An 8,274-nucleotide genomic window follows, 5' to 3' on the forward strand; every position below is an offset into this window, starting at 1 on the left:
ATAATGATGGTTCGAAGAAAGACGAAATGCAAAGAAAAGAGGGTTTGCAGAAAGTTCACAGAAATATGGTTCACAGAAATACGGTTTGAAGAAATACGTAATGAGGGTTACGTATTTCAATGAAAATATATTGTGTGAAATGGGAGAGATGATCTTGGATGGAAATAAGGTTCGAAATGAAGGAGATGATCGTGGAAATAAGGTTCGTAAAGGACGGGATGATAGGGTTTGCAAAAGAAGAGAAGAAATGAAGGTTGAGATGAAGGTTACGTAATGAAGAGGAAACTGAAGAGGTAACTGTTATATATACGTAACACTTTTACAGCGCTTTTTATAAGCCTTTTACAGCGCTTATTTTGTAAAGCGCTCTAAAAGGCTTCTTTAGTTAAATTTTTAAAAGGCTCTTTTACAGCGCTTTTTTCAAATAAGCGCTGTAAAAGACCTCCGTGTGTTATTATGTTATTTGAATGCCTTTTACAGCGCTTTTTTCAAATAAGCGCTGTAAAAGACCTCCGTGTGTTATTATGTTATTTGAATGCCTTTTACAGCGCTTTTTTCAAATAAGCGCTGTAAAAGACCTCCGTGTGTTATTATGTTATATGAATGCCTTTTACAGCGCTTTCACACATAAGCGCTCTAAAAGGCTTCTTTAGTTAAATTTTTAAAAGGCTCTTTTACAGCGCTTTTTTCAAATAAGCGCTGTAAAAGACCTCCGTGTGTTATTATGTTATATGAATGCCTTTTACAGCGCTTTCACACATAAGCGCTCTAAAAGGCTTCTTTAGTTAAATTTTTAAAAGGCTCTTTTACAGCGCTTTTTTCAAATAAGCGCTGTAAAAGACCTCCGTGTGTTATTATGTTATTTGAATGCCTTTTACAGCGCTTTTACACATAAGCGCTCTAAAATGTCTCTTTATGTTAATTTTAAGAGGCTCTTTTACAGCGCTTTTCCCAAATAAGCGCTGTAAAAGACCTCCGTGTGTTATTATGTTATATGAATGTTTTTTAAAGCCTTTTACAGCGCTTTTCCACATAAGCGCTCTAAAATGTCTCTTTATGTTAATTTTAAAAGGCTCTTTTACAGCGCTTTTTCCAAATAAGCGCTGTAAAAGGCCTTATTGTTTTTGTGTTTTGTTATGTTATGTTATTTTTTAAACAAGCTCAACATGCATGCAAAACCCACATAGTAGTAACTGGTCACCACAAAAATCCCTTCCTCTTCACCAAACTCTTCTCCTTTTATGCATCTTCTTCACAAACATCAAAGCTTACTCTTTCACAATTCAATCTCCACCTCAACACCCTTTTTATCTCTTTACATTCTCTTTCCTTCTTAAATCGAAACTTAATTGGTATTCAGGATCATTGCCATGTTGCGAAAAATGGGTTTGTGTCTGGTGTTTTTGGGGATTCCCATGATGCGTACAAGGTGTTTGAAGAAATGGGTTTGTGTCTGATGTTTTTTGGATTCCCATGATGCGTACAAGGTGTTTGAAGAAATGGGTTTGTGTCTGATGTTTTTTGGATTCCCATGATGCGTACAAGGTGTTTGAAGAAATTAGGTGTCTGATGAATATTATTTTTAAAGCTTTTTTACAGCGCTTTGTCAAATAAGCGCTGTAAAATGTCTTTTTTACTCACTTTCAAAAGAGTCGTTTACAGCGCTTTGTGTGAAAAGCGCTGTAAAAGGTATAAAACACTCATTATTTTATTTTTAAAAGGATCTTTTACAGCGCTTTTTAAGATAAGCGCTGTAAAATGTCTCTTTATTTTATTTTTGTGTTTGGTTTATTTGGGTTGGGATGACATTAAAAACATTTTTATCATTGTTTATTGGATTAAAAATATTGTTATCATTGTCTTTATCACAATACTTTAGGAGATGATGAATTATTAGAAATGAGTATTCTGAAGAATCTATATATATATATGCACTGAGCAAAAGAGAATCTCTCTATTCAGTTCAGTTCAGTTCATGTAAATTACTAATTTATATTCAGTTCAGTTCATGTAAATCAAGCTAAATATAAAACACTCATTGTTACATGAACTTGGTATAAAACACTCAAATCAAGCTAAATATAAGCAGAAAATAAATTAATCAGAAAATAAATTAATCAGAACTTAGTATAAAACACTCAATTCAGATTACATGCATATTTACAATAACACAGTTCAGATTACATGCATAGCTTATATAAAACAATTAAACATATATATACATTAAGATGCCCTTCTTCTTTTCCTGGTGACATTCACATTTGTTTGTCCATTTACAATACGAAACGATGGATTAATCCAAATTCCCTCATCATGATCATCTCTAAGATATAAACCATCATCAGTTGAATCAATTTCATGTGGTTGTTGTGATGTTGCAAATAAAAGATCATTACCAACATCTTCATCATTATTGTTATCATCACTTATTTTATTGGTCGATAGGACAACAGACCATTTATCATTAGAAGGATCAGTGACATAAAACACTTGTTGAGCTTGCGACGCTAAAATAAAAGGCTCGTCTTTGTATCCCACCCTATTAAAATCGACAAGCAAGAATCCTGACTCATCAATCCGAACGCCATTATTATTATCGACCCACTTGCAACCAAATATGGGAACACGAAACATTGTGTAGTCTAACTCCCATATGCGCTCGATAACCCCAAAATATGATAGATTTGCATATATTGGGTTTTTGTCTTTTGCACTTGAGACATGCATCGCTTCAGCTACGAGAGTGACTCCACTATTTTGCATAGTGGTCTGATCATCTTGTTCTTTGGTATAAAATGTGTAGCCGTTAATAACATAACCAGTGTAAGAAAAGACATGTAAGCTCGGACCATTTGCTAGCCACCTCAATCTATTTGAAATTGATCCGGGGTCTATATCAAATTTTGACATTATGTGATTTTTTAACCATGTTACAAAACTTCGATTGTGCTCTCGAGTTATCCAATTTTGATTCCTATTCATGTTCAAACGAGATAACTGATCAATGTGTATTGTAACATACGGTTGAACCTCATCATCATTGTGCAGAACATACAATTGTGCCTGCTCCCATTCTGTCCTTGATATAGTCAGTAGTCTCCTTCCAGTTATCCCTTCTCCTGATAGTCTTCCCGAATGACGAGACATGGGAAGCCCTATGGATTCAACATTGGACAGATATTCAGTACAAAATTCAGCAGCCTCTTCAACAATGTATCGTTCAGCAATACAACCTTCTGGTCGACTTCTACTTTTTACGTACCCTTTTAATATTTTCATATATCGTTCTATCGGATACATCCATCTCATATAAGCTGGCCCACAAAGTTGTGTCTCCTTAACCAGATGAACAGTAAGGTGAACCATTATATCAAAAAACGATGGTGGGAAATACATTTCAAGCTCACACAAAGTAACAACAATTTCCCTCTGCAATGTCGGTAATTTCTGAGGGTCGATCACTTTACTACAAATTTCCCTGAAGAAGAAACATAATCTAGTTAAGGCTAGTCGAACTTTTTCAGGTAAAATGGAACGTATACCTATTGGTAGCAAATGCTCCATTATAATATGACAATCATGGGTCTTCAAACCTTTTAACTTGAGGTCTTTCATACAAACCAAATTTTTAATGTTCGAAGAGTATCCTTCTGGAACTTTAACTTCGTGTAGAAATTTACATAAAACAATTTTTTCCTTTCTAGATAGAGTATGAGCGGCTGGAGGTAGATATGTGCGATTTCCTTTCTTTACTGGAGCCAGTTCATTTCTTATTCCCATATCGACCAAGTCCAATCTTGCATTGACGCCATCTTTAGACTTTCCTGGAACATTGAGTAACGTACCAATAACACTTTCAAATACATTTTTTTCAATATGCATCACATCGAGGAAATGTCTTACATACAATGACTTCCAATATGGCAATTCAAAGAAAATTGACTTTTTCTTCCACCCAGTTTTCACCAGCTCTCCCGCAAAAGGTTTGCCAAATTTATTGGTCAAACCTTGTACTTTTTCAAGTATTTGATATCCAGTCGGTGCTAAAGGAGCTTTACCTTCCTCTGATTTTCCATTGAATGCATTTCTCCACCCACGATACTGATGACTATAAGGTAAAAATCTACGATGTCCAAGAAACACATTCTTCTTACAATGTTTCAACCGCATCCAATTTGTACTCTCTTCACATATAGGACATGCACACTGACCTTTAATGCTATATCCTGATAAATTACCATATGCTGGAAAATCATTAATTATGCCGAACAACATAACCCTTAAATTGAAACATTCTTTCTTATACCCATCATAAACTTCCACACCTGTCTCCCACATACTTTTTAAATTTTCGATTAGAGGAGTCAAGTATACGTCGATATCATTCCCCGGTTGTTTGGGTCCAGAAATTAACAGAGACAACATCATAAACTTACGCTTCATACATAACCATGGAGGTAGGTTATATATTACCAAAATCACAGGCCACGTGCTATGTGAGATGCTTTGAAGACCATGTGGATTCATTCCATCAGTAGAAAGTGCAAGTCTTAGATTTCTTGACTCTATCCCGAATTCAGGATACTCGTGATCAATTTTTGCCCATTGTGGGGAATCTGCAGGGTGTCGAAACATTCCATCTCTAATTCTTTCATCTGCATGCCATGTCAAGTGTTTTGAATCTTCTTCACTGCGATACATGCGCCTAAATCTTGGTATTATAGGAAAATACCACACGACTTTTGCTGGAGTAGATTCTTTCTTCTTATATCGAGAGACATTGCATTTCGGACACGCCTTAAGTAGTTCATATTCGTTTCGAAATAAAATGCAATCGTTAGGACACGCATGAATCCTTTCGTAACTCATTCCAATAGAACACAAAATCCGTTTAGCCTCGTAGGTCCGACTGGGAAGTTCATTATCATCTGGCAACATATCTTTTATGAGTGTTAATAATTCCGTAAAGCTTTTATCAGACCATCCATTACTCGCTTTTAAGTTGTACAACTTTAATATCGCTGACAGTCTTGTGAATTTAGTACAACCATTATATAATTCTTTCTCTGCATCACTCAACAAACTTTCAAACATTTTAGGACAATCTCGAAGATCTTCTTCAACTGCTTTTGCAATCTCATCAACTCGGTCCGGCTCATATGTATCTGTATCGAAATCAGTTGAAGCATATGTAGAACTATTCTCAAAATTAATGTTTCCTTTTTTTTTCTCACCATGTCTTATCCAACATGTGTAGCTTTGATCAATTCCATTACATACTAGATGTCCTTCTAATTCATCTTCTCTAACACGTTTTCCAAAACAACATTTTAAACAAGGACAAACTACTCTATTTGGATCTTTTGCATTCTTCACTGCAAACTCAACAAACTCCTTCACTCCAATTTCATACTCTTTTGACAATCGATTGGCTGAAATCCATTTCCTATCCATATTATACCACCTATATAAATGCAGTAACAAAAATAATAAGCTTTCAAAACATATCAACAAGTTTCAAAAAGAAACCAATATCAACTAACAATTTCAAAACAGAACAGATCATGTGGTATGAGTTTTTGACAATTTTTGACAATTTCAAAACATAACAGATCATGTGTAAAAAATACCTTAGACAACGTAGATGGCCGCACAGTACGTAGAGGATATTAGGGTTCGCAACGTATATAATTATTTGAAAGATGTAGAGGATATGAGGGTTTCCAACGTATATAATTATTTTAAAGATGTATTTTACAGCGCTTGTGAAAAACGCGCTGTAATAGGTAGTTAAATTCAATGAAAGCGCATGTGTTTTACAGCGCTTGTGAAAAACGCGCTGTAATAGGTAGTTAAATTCAATGAAAGCGCATGTGTTTTACAGCGCTTGTGAAAAAAGCGCTGTAATAGGTAGTTAAATTCAATGAAAGCGCATGTATTTTACAGCGCTTGTGAAAAAAGCGCTGTAATAGGTAGTTAAATTCAATGAAAGCGCATGTATTTTACAACGCTTGTGAAAAAAACGTTGTAATAGGTAGTTAAATTCAATGAAAGCGCATGTATTTTACAGCGCTTGTGCAAAAAGCGCATTAATAGGTAGTTAAATTCAATGAAAGCGCATGTATTTTACAGCGCTTGTGAAGAAAGCGTTGTATTAGGTAGTTCAAATATTTGGAAGCGCATGTGTTTACAGCAGCTTGTGAAAAAAGCGTTGTAACTGATACGCGAAAGTGCTTCCTTTTACAGCGCTCTTTTGATAAGCGCTGTAAAAGCCTTATAACGTGATGCGCAAACGTTATATAACCTACTACAGCGCTTGTTTTACAGCGCTTGTCATCAAAAGCGCTGTAAAAGGTTCCGTTATTTTTAAATTATAATTACAACAGCGCTTGTGTTTAGCAAGCGCTGTAAAATGGGCGCTGTTAAATGTCATTTTTGGCGTAGTGGTTTGAATCTCGTTAAAAAGAGATATCCACATTAAGTATATGACGCGTCTCGAATAAGATTACCTGCAATAGAGAAACTTATGAGAAACAAAACAAACAGAAAACATATTCAATATAAAATATAGCATATAATATATAATATATTAAAAATTAACTTTACAAAACCATAATTATCAGTTATATAACAAAATAGTTGTCGAATATGTTTGAAAAATATGAAATATTAATAAAAATAGATTAAATTAAATCAATAAGTATTATAAAAAAAATTAAAAACAACTAATGATAGATGAATGAAATAATATCTCATATTAATAAAAAAATATTAAAATCTATTTATATATTTGAGGTTAGGTTTTAAAAAAGAAATTTCAGCCGAGAGTTTTTCTTAAACAAAGATTCAAAGACATCTAATAATTATCGATTTGGTTTGCTTTTTTGATCGGTTTGCAGTTTCAATTTGGATATAAACACTATAGATAATGACATGGAATTGGTTTATTCGTATATCGGAAATATATTGATATGATAAAAATCAAATTTGCTAAGACCACAAAGGATGAAATTACGGACAAACTCACAATATTCATGTTCACAGCACAAAACGATAATATGCATACAAATATTATAGAATTCAAGTGTCTAGAATACATCGATACAACACAAATTTAAATTTAATAAAACCACAAAGAATAAATATGCAGACAAATTTACTCGCCGCACTTGGGTTAATAGCAAAAAACCACATCATACAAACATGATATAATTCAAGTATCGTGAATATCTATGTTTTTAGATCTATAACGTTGATAACGATAAAGTTATTAATTAAAATTTGTAATTGATCAAAGTTACGCTGTCAATCTAAAAAGAAAAAAAAAACAAAAACCACAAGAACATACACCGCAAGTCATTGACTATTAAGTGTAGGTAGTATAGTACTACAAGTGGTATCATTAATTATGTTTACTAGTATATAAGAAAAACATGACTTGTATGATTAATTATTAAATTGATTACAACAAATGGTATTAGATCAAGTCTTCATGTTTGGTTCATTGAGATCGATTGTGATTTACACTTAGACGTGTGGCTTTTAAAAGAGTTATGTTATTCTTAGATTTTACATGAACATATTTTCATTTCAATTTTGGAACTTCGTTAGCGATTTGGATCCAATTTTTATTTTATTATATATAAAGTAAATTTCATGATTTAATAATAGATGGATGAGATTGTATACTTCGAAAACTGATAAAACTATATGACTTTTTTTTATAGGCGAATGTTAATAAATTATGACATTTTATGATTGAGTTATGCTAACGGGAATTTTTTCGGTACAATTGCCACATTTTGATGCCAAGAAATAGGACATATGGTTTGTTCAAGTCTGCGTGTTGTTTGTGTTTTAAAATGTGTTGGAAATCATTGAAAAATGCTATTCTAAGTTGAGTGTCAATGCCACTGACGCTCAAATGTTGCGTACAAAGAGACAAAAAAACAAGTTTGCAAGTCATATTCATTATGCATCAATTTATGGATGTTGCTAATTTTCACAAGATTTCTGGAGCCACCATTTCCAAATGGACATGGGATATCTTGGAGAAATGTTACAAAGTAGGATTTTGACAAGATATCTGAAGCCATCACTGCCAAGTAGTCAAAGGAGGATTTGATTATATTGTGTGTGTAATTGAGTAATCCAAAGGCATTTTAACCATGAGTCTTGAAGAATTGTAAAGCTCTTTAGAGGTAAGGGATTTAAGGTTGAATGAGAAAAATGTTGAAAAGGCTACTAAACAGGCACTACCAGCTCAAGTAAGCA

This window comes from Cicer arietinum, chromosome 8, assembly GCF_000331145.2.
Source record: "Cicer arietinum cultivar CDC Frontier isolate Library 1 chromosome 8, Cicar.CDCFrontier_v2.0, whole genome shotgun sequence".
NCBI classification, from domain to species: Eukaryota; Viridiplantae; Streptophyta; class Magnoliopsida; order Fabales; family Fabaceae; genus Cicer; species Cicer arietinum.